The sequence below is a fragment of the Sus scrofa genome, chromosome 3 (assembly GCF_054392235.1).
Source record: "Sus scrofa isolate SSC_HxYL_T2T_F1_AM1 chromosome 3, Sscrofa_HxYL_maternal_Yorkshire_Landrace_v2.0, whole genome shotgun sequence".
In the NCBI taxonomy this organism is placed as follows: Eukaryota; Metazoa; Chordata; class Mammalia; order Artiodactyla; family Suidae; genus Sus; species Sus scrofa.
In genome coordinates this window covers 114,628,002-114,644,635 of record NC_139385.1, presented here as the reverse complement: position 1 = coordinate 114,644,635, position 16,634 = coordinate 114,628,002, and the positions used below count along the sequence as shown (strand labels likewise).

Sequence of the window (16,634 nt, the reverse complement as noted above, 5' to 3'; positions counted from 1 at the left end):
AATTCCAGAAGGGAGTGATATCACTGCATCTAATGGGGAGATCATTGGAGGAGGCTTCTGACATAGGCCTTGAAGTATGTGTAGGAGTCCAACAAATAGGGGTAGGGAGAGAAAAACAGAAGCGAATGCTCAAAGGAGAAGAACAAGATCTGTCTAAACAGCGTGAGTCATCCAGCTTGTCTGGATTGTTGAATATATGAGAGGGAGTAGTAGGAACTAGGCTTATTTTCTGGGCTTGCACTTCACCCTGAACTTCAGGCGTTGTACAATTCATCACTTTTGGCTTGTCCTTCTGAGCAGGACCAGACTCCCCCAGTTAGCAGGCAGCCTGGCCAGCCTCCCAGATGCTCTTCTGTGTATGTGCATGTCAGACCAGTGATGCAGGGGGCCAAGGTGGTTTCCTCACTCAGAAGTTTGCCTGATCCATGAAAGCCAGCCTCTCTGCCCTAGGAAGCTGGTCTGGCTTTCTTCCTGACCTCCTGTTTCCTCTGTCCTGAATCACTGACCCCCTGCGCAGAAGGCTGAGTTAGCTCTGCTTACAGCCAGTAGATACCAAGGAGGCCACCTTTCACAGGGACCCTTCTCCTCCCAGGCCTCTAATTCTCCTAGGGTGGGTGGCCAGCATCATTTTCCCTCTGGTTCCAAGCAATGTCAACCTATCAATTAAGCTGTGAGATGTTTGCCCTTGGGATGTGGTTTGAGGGTCAGTCTGAGGTTTAAAACAAAACAAAACAAATTCTGCCTCACTGCACCTTAAATTGTTGACCTTTGGTGAAGTATATTCTAAAAACATACCAGGTACAGTCACTCATGGGCCCAATACTATGAGCAGAAGTGAGCAACTAAAAACCTGCTTTAGTTCTTCTCTCATTTTATTACCTTGTTAAAGTGTCTGGTTCTCAACATGACCCCAACTTATCAGCTATGATGCCTGCTACACATCAACACTGACCTGTGAGTTGTTAGAAATGCAGATGCTAGGGCTCACCCCAGACTTGGTGAATCATAATCTCCGAGCTGAGAGAGAGGCTTGTGGGTTTTATTTTTTATATATCTCCTCCAAGTGATTATTTTGCATAGCTGGGATGGAAAAAACACTGCCTCAGGCAAATGCCTTAGAACTTTTTGCATTTACATCCCCTGTGCATTGCATCCTAGAATTTCAAGAGTTAGAAGTGATCTTGAAGATCAGCTAGTGCAGTACTTTCCATACTCATGGTAGCAAGAAGCTGGCCTAGGAGCAGGCAATTTAGTGGAAAGTGTTTCCCCAAGTATAGGACTGGGAACTGACTTCTCTTAAAGCATATATTAGCATCTCACTACCTGAAGAACACAGCATGACAAAGGCTGGACTAGTTCAACCTCCTCATTATGTGAACGAAGGAAGGAGGAGTGACCTGCTTGATGGCACATGGCTCTGGACCTCCAGCTTCACTACCCCCTTCCCAGGCTGCTTCTGGCTGATCCCTACCATCTCCAGCTTGGGGTGAGGATGGCACATGCGAACAGATGCAGCACTCATGGGAATAGCATGCTCTAGAAGTGTGTGACATGATATATGCAGTGGGCTAGGGTGACTTGGCCTTTTTCTGAGCATTGCCTTGAGACCATGGCAACCACTGAAGTCATTAGAACATCTTAGAATCACTGAAGAAAGGGGAACTTTTTATTCCCCCAGAAGAAACTTCAGATCTTGGGACCTGGGAACTAAGAATCCTTGATTTCTAGAGCACAGGAGCCAACCTCCAAACCCAAGGGCTGTCTAGGCTGAACTCCCACCAGTAGTCCATCAGAGGAACAAGAGCAGCAGGAAGACCAGAGTGGGAAGCAAAAGAAGCTGGGAGGGTAGGCAGTCAGAATGAGGCCATTTTGATCCTTCTCTGGCCCAGAGCTGTGGCTGCACCTGACACTCCACATGCCAGCAATAAAATGGACCCTTCATCTAATGATGCAAGAACTATAGAGTTACTGCTTTGCAACCTTGGGAAATATAGCCTGATGCTTTGTTCATACAAATTGTACATGTGATTAGTGATGGACTGAAACTGACACAGCAGGAGACTTCTCCATCTTCAGAGGAAAACTACTTGTATACTCACCTAGGGAAATCTCCCACTCTTCTAGGGGACAAACCGCTCTGGTTTGTTGCTTCTGCCTGCTGATCCCCATCCTCCTCAGGTGACCCCCATCCTCCTCAGAAGCAGAGCTGATATTGTACACACCAGCTCCCCACCCTGACACACACACACACACACACACACACACACACACACACACACACACACACTAAATCCACTTACTTTCAGATTCTTGCCTAGGAGCCTCCAGGAGCTGAGACCGGGTCCTGTGTTCCCAGGTCCAAAATTGTTGTAGCAAGAAAAGCCTTTCTAAACTGAAACTTTTAATAGCAAATAAATAAAGTGATTCAGGCTCCAAATGGCCCAGGCATGGCCACCCCATTCAGGGCTGTGAATATCACAATAGGTGATTGTTTTAAAGTGTTTTAATGAGTCTCAAAACATCCTACATAATATCAGCCTCCACTTCAGTCCCCCTGACAGGCTACAGTAAATAACATGAGTTGACAGGAATAAAACAGCTTGCTCAGGAATAATTGAGTGGAATTAGAATGAACAGACAAGAAAGAAAAATCGGTGCTTGGGTCACAAGGAACTTTTTGTTAGGAACGCTCTGGGGGATTTGGTGGGATGTAGTCCCGCTGACTAATCACCAGTATAGAAAGTTTACAGTCTCCGCACCATGCCAATGTCTTTAATAACTTGAGAAGCACAAGAGGTGGCTGTTAATTTCAAAGACAGCTATATGAAGCTTTTATTGAGTGTGGCACAGAGTATATAGTTAGCAGCCTGTGAGATAATGAACCCTTTAAATAGAGCTTTCAAAAAAGCAGTCTTACTTTTTTTGCCTAAGCCAAAAGAACAGTGATTTTCTTCTGCTATTGGAAGGCAGAGAAATGTATGTGAAGTAAGATCTCTCCATTGCACACAGGATCGGCTTTTTTCATCACCTGAGGCATCTGCTGTGCCAAGAGCCAAGAACGTTTGGATCAACAGAGGTTGGGTATTGTCATAACATGCCTCTGCTAGGAAGAGAGAGGAGTGGGAAGGAAGGGGTTAAATGTGTTGGGCACCTCTCCCTCAGTTCCCCTGTGGACACTGGCTCCTGGTCCTTCTCTTCCCACTCTTGATAACAATACTGGGCAGAGACCCCTCATAGAGACCCCTCATCTCCCCAAATGTCACAATGTGGACAAACCAAAGATCAAACGAATGGGTTCTTGGAAGTAAAGAGAAAAAGCACCAAACTTGAAAAGGGCAGGACTTTATGCGCTTGCCCAGAGATGTCTGGACAGGAGGCCTCAGATGAGGAGCAATGTGGGCACATGTTGTCTTGCTGGTCTAGAACCACTCAGGAGGGTCTGCTCTTACCCCTTGATGCTGTAAGGAATGAATGAAGTGGGCAGGTGATGCTCCTGACATTATCTGAGCCATGGTGACAGGGGATGGGACCTAGGCATTCAGCCTCTCTTCTTCCTCCTCCTCTCTCCCAGTGCCCTTTGAATGCATCTATGAGTAAGGATGTGAAGAGGCTGAGATGAAGAAATTTGTCTAGCCCACTTTGGAAATCGCCTGTTGTGTCCTCATCCTCTCATTCTTGATTTCGATATTCATTAACCACTGTGCCAAGAACCCAACACACGAACGTGAGAAGTACCGACAAGCCTTCCTCCCCACCCTCACAGGCAGGTCAGCCCACCTGAGGTAGGGACCATGATTGTGGAGAGAGCAAGTGCTACCCCAAATGAGGAGCAGATGTGTCACTGGCCTTTGCTGTCTTCACCGTTCATTCCCCAGTGAGTCTGTTGTGACTCACAGTGATGGCTTCGGTCGTGGGGCTCCCTGGGCTGAGACTCAACAGGACCAAATCCTACTAACCAAGACCTGAAAACTGAAACATAACAAAAAACCAGCCTTCTTTGAGCCAGTCCTATGGAGCAAAGGAAATAATGTAAACAAAGAGATTAGTTAAAGGAAAAGGAGTTATTTCCTGCCTCTCACTGGCAACATGCGTAGTCTTTTTCATTACTTAATTCAGAATGTTGTTAGCAACGTGCCTTCTGGCTTCACTCATTCTTTTTTTAAAGACATATTTCTGCCCTTCACGCAATATGGGAATTTAGCTGTTTCCAGAGGTTCATTTTGCAATATGCATCAAGTTTGACCTCTTCCTGAGCTGTTTAAGTGCTCAATAGCCAAGGAAAACTCCTTCTAGAAGCTTTTGGAATCTGATGAGCCCTGAAGGAAAGCTCACAGCCTCACTATCTCCAGCACTTTGGAAACGTGCTGTGAGCTGCTTCTGTGGGAGTCTGGAATGCTTAGGAAAGCGGTCTGCAGCCCACACTGCACTGGAGCTGCTTGAAGATTCTTGCTGGTTTCAGATGTAAAGAACCCAGAGAGTGGCCCTGTTTTTTGGAAAAGAGGGAACTGCCTCTTTGAAAGCTATCAGAAAGCAAAATGGTCTCTGGGGGTCAAATTTACTTTTCCACAGGTCTTAACAAAGAAAAGGATATTTTAACACCCCTTTAAAGTTTATGCTCTAATTGTCTCTGATTCCCAGTCCCAGCACTGTCTTAGAAGCACAAGGGGATGTGTCTGAATACAGGTTGCTATTCCCCTCGGGCCCCTTCCTTGCCAGGAAGTGTCTTGAGTGGGGATCAGGAATCTGGATTTTCAACACACTCCTCAAATGATCTTTATACAAACAACCCGGCCCCATTGCACATGAAGTGATGGTGAATGCTGTCACTCAGGGGCTGCCTGTGTGGCAGAAACATCAGAAAGAGCTAAGATCAGAATGTTCTGGAAAACTGCGTTATTTCTTAGGAACGGTGATCTTGGGGTTTGGTAAGGCAGGAGAGAGGGCACACTGATTCTCAGAAGCTCACAAGTCAGAGCTAAACACCACCTTCTTAAGGATGCCAGCCTGCTGACTGGCCATCCTGGGCAGCTTGGTCGGTGAACTCCCAGAGGGAGGAGTTGGGTAGGAAATGCCAGTGTGGGACAAATACCATCTCTGGAGGATGCTGGTAAAATTCCCTGGAGATGTCTTGCCAGTTAAGCTGAGGGTGAGAGGCAGGAGGTGGGTGTTTCCAAAGTCATTGTTTTTGCCCTCACTGCAGACCCAGCTCACCTATCAATATGGCTTCTGCCAGGTGTGCCTGCACTTGCTGCCCAAGGCTCCTTGAGCTGCCCAGTGTTCACACAGGCCTGCATGTTAAGAAGCCTCTTCTAGAACATAGGCAAAACACTCTCTGACATCAACATCATGAATATTTTCTCAGGTCAGTCTCCCAAAGCAATAGAAATAAGAACAAAAATAAACCAGTGGGACTAATCAAACAGCAAAGGAAACCAAAAAGAAAACAAAAAGACAACTTACAGAATGGGAGAAAATAGTTTCAAATGATGCAACGGACAAGGGCTTAATCTCTAGAATATATAAGCAACTTATACAACCCAACAGCAAAAAAGCCAATCAATCAATGGAAAATTGGGCAAAAGACCTGAATAGACTGTTCTCCAAGGAAGATATACAGATGGCCAGCAAACACATGAAAAAATGCTCAACATTGCAGATTATAAGAGAAATGCAAATCAAAACTACCATGAGATACCACCTCACAGCAGTCAGAATGGCCGTCATTAATAAGTCCACAAATAACAAATGTGGAGGGGGTGTGGAGAAAAGGGAACCCTCCTGCACTGTTAGTGGGAGTGTAAACTGGTACAGCCACTATGGAGAACAGTTTGGAGATACCTTAGAAATCTATACATAGAACTTCCATATGACCCCGCAATCCCACTCTTGGGCATATATCCAGACAAAACTCTACTTAAAAGAGACACATGCACCCGCATATTCATTGCAGCACTATTCACAATAGCCAGGACATGGAAACAACCCAAATGTCCATCGACAGATGATTGGCTTCGGAAGATGTGGTATATATACACAATGGAATACTACTCAGTCATAAAAAAGAATGACATAATGCCATTTGCAGCAACATGGATGGAACTAGAGATTCTCATACTGAGTGAAACAAGTCAGAAAGACAAAGACAAATACCATATGATTTCACTTATAACTGGAATCTAGTACCCAGCACAAATGATCCTTTCCACAGAAAAGAAAATCAGGGACTTGGAGAATAGATTTGTGGCTGCCCGATGGGAGAGGGAGGGCGTGGGAGGGATCAGGAGCTTGGGGTTATCAGATACAACTTAGAATAGATTTACAAGGAGATCCTGCTGAGTAGCATTGAGAACTATGTCTAGATACTCATATTGCAACAGAACGAAGGGTGGGGGAAAAAAATGTATACATGTAAGAATAACTTGATCCCCATGCTGTACAGTGGGAAAAAAGAAAAAACGAAAAAAAAAAAAAAAAAGAAGCCTCTTCTGAGACATACTTTGGGGTTAGACTCAACCCTTGGGGGAGGCTGGAGACCATTTTTGAGTTTCTGCAATATAATCTCCCTAAGAGGCAGCTTACTATGAATCCTCTGGACAAAGAAGAGGCTTCTTTCCTGATGTAGAGCCACTCGTCCACAGGGAAAGAATAGCTTCTGAGCTAGTGTCCAGGGTTTGCTCTTTTGAACAGCAAACACAGTTATGTGACCACTCATGGCTTCTCTTCTGGCCCACACGGGCCATGGACGTCTGACGTAGAGGTCACCTGGGTGGATTAGATTCATGGCTGGGATTCACCTTGGCCTCTGGGAAGACGGCACTGCACCACCAGGTACCTGGGCTGCTGAGGACAGAGCCGGGTCGGTCCATCAATAATATTTCCCAAGCCCCTGCTGTTGCCAGGCACTCTGCGGGACTGCTTGTTTTGGGAATTAACTTTTAGAAGAGTTACTGTATTGCAGCCCTATGACGGACTGTGACGCCAGGCAGATTTATTTTCTATCTCTGGCACTTATCTATACACTCAGTCTGGTTATAACATTTTCTGGAGGATTCAGAAGACACCTGTTATAACACATCTCCCGTCCACCTGTAGCTTTTATGAAGTTCTCTCTTTAAGGGGGACTGACCAGGCTTATTGGCAGGAGTCTGGGGTACAACTAATTATATCTTGTGACATTGTGGATGCAACAAATTCATTCTAACGGATGAGGTCTGGATATGTGCAAGCCCCTTTCCTTTTGAACCAAAGTGATAGTGGCAGGGATCACTTAGTCAAAAGGATCATCCCATCAGAGACGATGAGTTTGGGAGCCCTAAGAGTCAGGGAAGCAGTCAGTATGCTCTCTACGTCCTCACTGTGGTCCAGGCTCTGGATGGAGAAACGCTGAAGTTGCTTGCACTTAGCCAGGCTTTGGAGGAAATGCTTCTTTCTCCCTCATCCTCACAAGAGTGCCTCGCCATGAGCCTCTGACAGCAGCTCTGGCGAAAGTGTCCAGAGCCAGGAGCCTCCTATTGCGCCCTTGATTCTGACCTCTCCTCCCAGAGTCTTCAGAGCAGACTGGTTGGTAAGTGTCAAACCACTTCTCTCCCTCCCAGTCTGAGTCAAGGGGATGCCGATTCTGCCCCCTCCAAGGGGGAAGCAGAGCTACAATTTCATCATGTGTTCCTTCATTCATTATGCCTACCAAACATTTCTTGAGCCAGTCCTGGGTGTCAGCCAGTCGCTTTGGAACCCACCTGGTGGCCTGGCAGCCCAGATGCTGAGTATGCCCTCTAGGAAAGGCACTAACATGATGAGGGCAGGAAAGCCGGATCAGGCCCTGGGACATCAGGTGGTAGGGCAAAGGTCAAGGAAGGCATCCTCAGTGCAAGGGTATCCAGGAGATTGAAGGGTGGCTGTTGGATATGGGCAGAAACACCAGGGAGCTCCCAGGGGCCTATGATCATAGCAACCAAGAAAGCTGCTCTGCACCTGCTCCTCCAACAAGCTGCTGCACACATACTCTACCCCACCCTAGTGCCCGGCTTGCCTGGGTCTGAGTCTGAGGCAGACTCAGAGCAGACACTTCTGGCAGAGGCAGCCCAGAAGGAGATCCAAATGCTTAGACCCTGTGGTTCATTCTCTGAGGTTAGCAAGGAGATTGCAAGAGCCCTGACACCTGGGCCTTGCCCTGGACATTCTCTGTCTGTGGGAGTCCCATGGGTCTCCTCCTCATACCTAGGTGGCGGAGCCTCCAGGGACAGGAGCCAGTGCCCCAGAACCTCCTCCCCCCTCACCCGAGAAGTTGTGCCGAAGCCTCCCTGTGGTTCATCCCATCACATGTAGTATGAGACTGCATCTCACTGGGCACCATTGCATCAGGGCCTGGCCATGGCGGTTCCTCCTTACCTCCTCCTTGCTGTCTATCCTTAGGTTACAAGAAGGTGAGGCTGGGATTTTTGAAATCTTAACTCCTCCCATTTCATAGATGTTCATAGTGATTTTTTTTTTAAATCATAGGAATGTTTATAAGACATTAAGCCTTATAAAGGGTTAATAGACTGAAACCGCTAAATCATCCAATACTCAGGAGTCTGGTACCAAACATGGAAATAAAAAGACCCTGAGCTGATTATGACATTCAAGTAATAAATCACTTTGATCAGAAAAAGATTCAAGAAATGCAGCTAAAAGTCTGTCTCCCCAGCCACGTGGCTTTGATCTCTGGAAAAGTGGCTATTCCTGCAGACAGCAATTCATGGGTCTTGATTAGCCTATTCAAACTGGTGACTGTGATTTCACCATGGATACAGCACAATAAAATCAGTAAGTGTTGGGCTGGGCTTTAAATAGCTGTCTTTTCAGAGAAAACCTAGTTGCACAAGGGAAAGGTGGCTGTGCCAGCCTAGAGACAACAGTTTACATTGTACTAACCCTCCAGTCTAGGGGGAAATCTTGTTCAAGGCATCAGGAAGAAACAAGTGATTCTAGCTTTAACTAAGATCCCTTTAGTTGGCAGCAGCAAATCAGCACAAATGAGGACAAGCATCCCAGATTGAGAGGTTTCCTCTTTCTGCCCCTGAAATGCCACCAACCAGGCTATGAGCACCTATCTCCTAAACTGGGGCCTCTGGCTTCCAGGGTGGTTGGCTTGATTTGATAGAAGTTCAAACCCCTAAACCCACTTCTTCATTTAAATTGCTGAATACTTGTCTTATATTTCTAGGCAGGCAGCTGAAATTTCCCCATGATTCTCTTTTGCACCTTTTGGCCAATAAATGTAAACACAGCACCAGTCAAGTGTTGAGTCCACAGAATTTGCAGTGGGGCCAGCAGAGACAGGTTTGATGGGGAACACGTGTGGACACAGGCCCCAGTCTTCTTGGGACAGTCCTGCTTTATGCCTATCATTTTGGAGTCCCACCTTGCCTGCATTTACACCCTTCAGCGTTTCTGGCTTGGATGATGCATTATGGAGCCACCCTGAGGAGAACCATTTCCCCAGCCCCAGGTATTATTGGAAATAATTGATGTGCATAGGCCCTTTTGTTTGGATGAAGAATGAGGTTTTGCTTAGGCAGGTGGACTTGAGGGAGGCCGAGAAAAGGGGCTTACTCTTGGCTCTGCTCTCTCCACAGGAATCACAGACTAAGTCACAGGCTGAAGGAGCCCCACTGATGAGGAGTCTTATGAGATTTGGGGAAGGGCAGTCTTCACATTTTTCTGGTGACACGGCATCTGTGGTGCTGCAGCAGAGTGGCTGAGAAGCAAGCTCCCTTCCTCCTAGAGCTTGGCCAGAGAATGTCCCCACTTGTTCCTGGAATAGTCAGGACTTCCAGCAGTCACCAGAGCGCCTTCACCAGAAGGTAAGATGCCTGAGATTGTGTTTAACTTACTGGATAAGCTTTAAACTTGTGCTCAAGGATTGGTTTCGAGATCCAGATCAGCATCCTTCTTCTGGAGACTTCTTGGGCCAAAAAATAAGGGATGCTTGTCCTCAGCTGCCATGTTGGGTCTGGATGGCCTCCAGGGGAGTCATTTTCCCTATTTAACCACACACTCCCTGCACAGATGGTATTTGTGCTCAGGAGATGACTCACTCCTTGTCAGCATACCTTTCTATATTAAATATCAGTTCAAACTCACTGGGTTTCTGAGTAAGTTAGGTGGCACTAGAAGAACCTCTTCTTTTCTGGGAGCTGTGTAGATTTGGAATTCACTCACAAGATCCACTCTCTACAGAGTATGAGAGACTTTTTGAGACTTCTCTATTTAAGATCTGGGTTTAAAGTCCAACTCTCTAACTTAATCAGCCACATTGTCTTGAGATTTTTATTATTTCTGTGCCTGAATTTAATCACTTATAAATGAGAACAATGCTATCAACCTCATAGAGCTGCTGGGAAGATGAAGTGAAGTCATGGCACAGAGAAAATTTGAAGCAAATATTTTTTGAATGAATAAATGACCAAAGTAATAATAGAAATGTGAAAAATTTTCAACCCGGCCATTGTATGTTCTAAGTTCTTGCCATCTTACAGTTAAGTGAAGGAATTGGGATGCAATCCGGTGTCTCATGGGCACCCAAGATAATGCTCATAACTTTTACCTGCACTGCCTCTTTTATACTTTTGTCACCAGAGACTCCTTGGGAAAGAACAAGCAGCTTCTTTAACTGTGGATCCCTTTAACTCTAGTGTAAATGAGTTTCCTATGTTTTTATACCTTACTGAGTTTAATAGGAAAAATACTCCTATGCCATGTGTTGATATGAACAAAGATTTTGGTGTCTGCACTAAGTAATCAATACCAAATATTGGGATCAAGTCCCCAGCATCTGCTACCTGTTACTCTGAGCAGAGAATGTGTTAAGCTTATGCCGCAGAAATAATTTCATTGACGTGGAGACAGAAACCAGTTTTTTGCTACTTGCTTTGTGGCTGGTGAAAAATAAAGTACATAATGACTTGACTCTACACCTGTGGCAAATAGTGGTCCTCCCTCTCCAGTTGCTGGAAAGGGCTTCCCTTTTCTTGAGCACAGTGTTTCCCTGGCTTCTGATAGCCTCAGTGACTTTGAATTCATCTTCTGTCACTATGAAAGTGTGCACAAGCATTTGCTCAGAACTGTGTTAGATTCTGTGTGGTTGCTTCCAGAGGTAGTAATCCTGGCCTTTGCTGAAAAAATCAAGATAGGAGCTATTATCTATTACGAGGTTGCTACATTCTTAGGGCCATAGTAGTTGCTTCATATATATTGTTATAGTTAGGGTAGGCTAGTTTATGCTTTGTTAACAAACAACCCCCAAATCTCAATAGCAAGCAATACCTTTACTTCTCAATCTTATGAATGTCCCATACAGGTTGGCCGGGGATCTCTGCTCCATATTTCTTCATACTTCAACCTGGAATAAAAGAGCTTCCACCTGCTCCATCTATGGCATTCCTGGTTGCCATGCAAGAAGGGAGCACAGCAGTGTCTTACACTGGCTAGTAAATGCTTCTGCATAGAACAACACAGAGTACTTCTGCTCTTAATTCATTGGCCAAAGCAAGTCCCATGGAAAAATCCAACTTCAAGGGACTAGGGAAATGCAGTCTTCCATGTGCCACAAAGGAGGGAGTAAGCATTGTTAGTCAGGTGCTCAAATGACCACCGCACTTTCAAGATCTATCTTAAACCTCAGGACAGCTCAGTGAGGAGGGTCTATTATCTTTCCCATGTTCTATATGGAGATACTAAGAAAGGTTAAGTAACTTTCCCAAGGTCACACAGCTAATGAATAGAAGGACAAGATTTGAACAGAAACTTGGGGCAAAGGAGGATCTTCTACAGGACCCCCAGGCATGTGGGGCAGGGTCCTTATGGATTCATTCCTCTCAGCCACTCTTGAGCTTCCCTGCCTTTGGTTCTCTTTCTGTATTATCTTAGTTCTAAGTCACAGCTGAAATATACAATTCCTAGACATCTTTAAACCATCTGAACTTGAACGACACACTCAGGCTTCACAATACCTTGTACAAGTCAGTTGTGGTGAGACAAGCTGGGGAATGGAGTCCAAGATCAGTGGATCCCTGTGCTGGAAGGAACCTTAGAATGTCCTCTCCAGCTACTTCATTTTATAGGTGAGAAGGATCTTGCCTCTTATGCAAAAACCCATGACCTGGCTTGTAATTCCAGTGTGTGGATTGGTGGACTTAGTATAGATATTTCTATGCATGATCTTGTATTTTGAAAAAGAAGAAGCATGGAGTGTAGCCCTGGTGGTCTGGCTATGATGTGCTTGAACTTGAGGGAGCAGAAACTGGGGATTAGGCCTTAGTGCTGGGGTTATGTCCCCAGAGCCTGAGATTTCACAGAATCCCACCTCTCGAATTCTTGCATACATTGTCAGAAAGTCTCCCGGAACTTTCTAAACTTTGCCATCTTGAGTTCTTAAAGAAAACACTAATTGTATGTTTTGAAATCCAGAAAAGGAAAGGGGATGAGGGACATTGAGATCAGCCATTGCAGCCCTGGCTAAGCCTCCTCTGGCACAGGCCCCAGGGGTGAGCTTGCCTCTGTGGATTCCTGGTCGGGAAGCACCACCCTAGTTTATTTTCAGAGGTGGAAACTCAAGCAACAATTATCTCCTGTCACAGCAAATTAAAAGCCCAGGCTCACCCATCCCAGGAGCAGGGTGAGCGCAGCCGGTGGCCAGCAAAGGGCAGTAATGACAGGCCGAGGTTGGTGCATTTCCTTTAAAGGCATGAGCCACTCATGAAACACACAAAGTAAACAGAGACATAAAAGTCCATGGAAGAGGCCCACAAGTGAGAGGAAGAATCTTTGCCAAGATCAGAGCGTATTTTGATTCTGTGGGGGAATTTTGGATTGTGGCAGCAAGAAGTGCTCAACGGGAGATGAGTTTGGGTCTGTGCTTAAGATAATATGGGAGCTATTGTGCATGACACTGCAGAGGCAGGGGTGAGTGGCCCTGCCTTTCTGTCTCTCTCTCTCTCTCTCTCTCTCTCACACACACACACATATACACGTACACACATGCACACACACCCTCATTACTGTGGCCTTGAGAGCATGGATCCCTTCCACTCACTCCTATCAGAGTTTTCATTCCCACCGGGACTCCTGACTACCTTCCCAGGGGCAGGGCAGCCTGGCCTTGCTGACCAGCCTTTCTGCCTGAAATACCTCTCCTTTCTGATATTCTGTGCCTGCTTTATTGCCAAGAACTTAAGTAAAAGTCAGCTCTTTCAGGCAGTCCTCCAGAACTGGTGCTTCTGGGCTCCTGCATTTTCCCTTTGCAACCTCTTTATGAAGCCAACTCGGCAACTTTATGTCAGTGAAGACTTGTGGTTGCGTCCATTTCTTGGGAGTTTGGGCTTCATTATATAAGATCTGTAGGGGTTTGAGTTTTAAATTTTTCCTTATTTTATGCCACACACGTTTAACTGTCAAAAGCATTTTCACATCTGTCATCTAATTTTGTCTTCTTTGTTACCTGGTGAGGTCAGTGGATGGGGAAAATCCTTCAGTTACCAATGGGAACTTAAACAGCAAGTGGCTAAGAACGTGGGCTTCGACTGGGTGGGTTTCTGATCTCTCTAAGCCCCCATTCTCTCATCTGTAAACAGGGATAAAAATAGCTCCTGCCCATAGGTTATTTTAAGGATTAAATGAGATAACACAGGTAGCGTGCTTAGCTCACACAGAGAAAGTACCCAGTAAAGTTGTCATTATTGCAATGATGATGGAACCCGGGCTTAGAGAAGTTAATGTATAAGGGGTGGTGGGAAAGCAAAGGAGTTGGAGGCAGCGGTTTCTGATTCTATTTGCTCTATGCCTTTGGGCAAATCACTTCACCTCTCTGAACCTCAGCTTATCTTAGATAGAAATAATAACATCATATGTTACACATGTCACAGCAGGTTTGGGAGGATTAATTCAAAACTACTTTTGAAAGTGTATTGCAGACTGAGACAAAAATGTTAATTTATGGATCTGCCTAAATTCATGCAGCGCATCTGTGCTAGAGCCAGATTTCCTTATTCCTGGTGTCCTTTCCAGTGGCTGTGCTTTCCTCTGGTGTCCCCTCAGAGCCCCCATGAGTATTACTGACTGCCTGTGGACTGGGTAGATGGGCTGCGTACCATAACTCTGAGCACCCAGCACTAAGCAGTGGGGGTCCCAAACCTGTGGCCTCTCCCCTTCTCCTGCCTGCCTTCATGGACACTGGGGTTGTGCAGAGAAAGCAGAGCTCAGAAACCAAATAGCCATTTCTGCTGTCCTGACTCCTCTGCCTTATCTCTGCTTTTGGCCAAGAGAACAAGAGAGGAGGATGAGGGAGACCTGACAAAAACGGATCCTAGCCACTGGGAAGAAGCTTAGCATCTACACAGCAACCTGCATCCCTTGTATTCACAAATGACGGTGGCCCATGTCATCAATCTCACTTTACTTAAGGATAAGCGGATGCACATGTGAATATTTTACTAACATTTACCCATTAGCCTGTGGATTAATTTCTCTAAAGCCAGTGTGTTTGGGGCCTGCAGGGACCATGTAGTCACTTTAGTCTTCTCCCCTGCCCATGAGCAAGTGGAGTGTAGAAACTCTCAGGGGGTCTGAGAGGTACCCCATGGCTTTTCCTGCTCAGTGAGGAACAGGTTGCTTTGGACATTTCACTTAGGTTTCGAAGTTCTTCAGGGAATGTCTCAGCCCCTTCAGAACACAGTTCCTCTGAAATGTTTATGTTGACCCAGTCAGGGTCAGGCCTGGAGTAATCCATTAAGTCTACCCCGAAATATCTTGTTTCCATCCTTCCTGCTTCTGTATCCCCTTTTCTAAGCATTATTTGCTCTAGAACGATTTAGAGGTCTCTGCAAAACTCCTTAGATGTGATGAGGCAGGCATGCTGTCTCCACATGGTCAAAGGGACTGATGGGGGTCAAAGACTGAGAGATTTGGTCCCAAGCTTGACTGTGGACTCCCATTATGAGGTTGAGAATATTTCTAAGACCTTCTACTAGAAATAAATGTTTTTTTTCTTTATTGGTCATAAAGATGAGGTCCTACCAACTCTATTAATCAAAACAATTATATGTATTAGAGGAGTAGATCCTCAGAAATTCATCAGTTCACCATTCTATCTTTAGTCAAAAGTACCACCAGATGGTATTGAATCAACCAGAAAGACCATGTCATGAGATGCTTTTGATCATGTCCAATCTGATTTCTGTATCTATGCAATCTTATTGCCATTGTCCCAGCAGCTCATCTTAGTTATGTGTCAGTTATCTGTTTCTATTCACAGTCTATCCCAAAATTTAGTGGAATAAAACAAAGATTATGTATTTGTTCAGGATCCTGAAATTTCGGCCAGGCTCAAGTGGGCAGTTCCTTTGCTGGTCTCACCTGAGCTCATGTATGCTGCAGTTATTTGGCAGGTGAGGGGGCAGGGCGTGGGAAATGCTGACTGGGGGGCTCCATCTAGCTGGCCTCAGTCATGTGTCTGGGAACTCAGTGGGGATGGCTGGAACTCCTGATGACTGAGGCTTTACTCTCTCTCTCTCCATGCAGTCCTTTGTCCTCAAGAAGATCAGCCTGAGCTTCCTTACATGGAAGTCACAGGGCATCAAGAAGGTGAGAATGGACCTTCAAGGCCCATTGCCACTTCTGCCATTGCTTCTATTGATCAAAGCAAGTCACAAGACCAGCCCAGATTCAAGGGGGAGGGAAAATAGATTCCACCTTTTTTCAGAATAGTGACAATTTCACATTGCTAAGAAGCATGCACCTAGGGATGGAAGAAATTTCTGGGGCCATCCTTATACTCTATCACAGTCACTGAAGGTGCATGCTTATACAGTATTCCTCTCTTCCTTTAGAAATTACATGCTCCTCAGTGACAAGTGCAGATGGAGACTCCAAATCTGCCTTTCTCTATTTGAATGAACTAGGGTAAATCATTTAAGTGGAAATATAGGATGAACATTTATGGAATGATAATTGTGTGCAAACTATAAGTGTATAACCCTATATAATTCTCAAAACAATGTTGCCCTAAGTCTTCTTCCTATTTTAAAACTAAGAAAGCTGAAGTTCAGGAATTCCCATCGTGGCTCGGTGGTTAACGAATCTGACTAGGAACCATGAGGTTGCGGGTTCGGTTCCTGGCCCTGCTCAGTGGGTTAAGGATCCGTCGTTGCCTTGAGCTGTGGTATAGGTTGCAGGTGCGGCTCTGATCCCACTTGCTGTGGCTCTGGCATAGGCCAGCGGCTACAGCTCTGATTAGACCCCTAGCCTGGGAAACTCCATATGCCACAGGAGCGGCCCAAGAAATGGCAAAAAGACAAAAAAAAAAAAAAAAAAAAAAAAAAAGAAAAGAAAAGAAAGAAAGCAAGCAAGCAAGCTGATGTTCAGAAAGTCAATGACTTAGTTGCTCAGTTTTAGGGATGGAACTAGAACTGGCTTCATGTACATCATGGGAATCGTAAAACTTACCACTAGCATAGTTTGGAGGATGTAATGAGATACTATATGTAGAAGTGCCTGTTAAACCCCAAGGCACTGCACAAATGTTAGTTATAGTTTTCATCAAGCCAGGCAGACTTCTTTGGGGGAAGGGGTTTCTCTAGGAAGGCGCCAGAGCCATC

The 16,634-nt window shown here is 45.5% G+C and overlaps 1 protein-coding gene across 3 annotated transcripts in view; it reads left to right on the top strand.

Annotated features, from left to right (window-relative positions):
• LOC146404875 (uncharacterized) overlaps window positions 1–16,359 on the top strand; it is a 240,250-nt gene extending 223,891 nt beyond the window's left edge. For 2 of the 3 annotated variants that reach the window (XR_014842234.1, XR_014842239.1), the window contains one exon: window positions 9,618–9,845. The gene's annotated coding sequence lies outside the window, so the exon portion shown is untranslated. Of the gene's footprint in view, window positions 1–9,617 lie in introns of all 3 variants that reach the window. The other variant, XR_014842237.1, reaches the window with a different exon arrangement.
• Window positions 16,360–16,634: the final 275 nt, after the last annotated feature.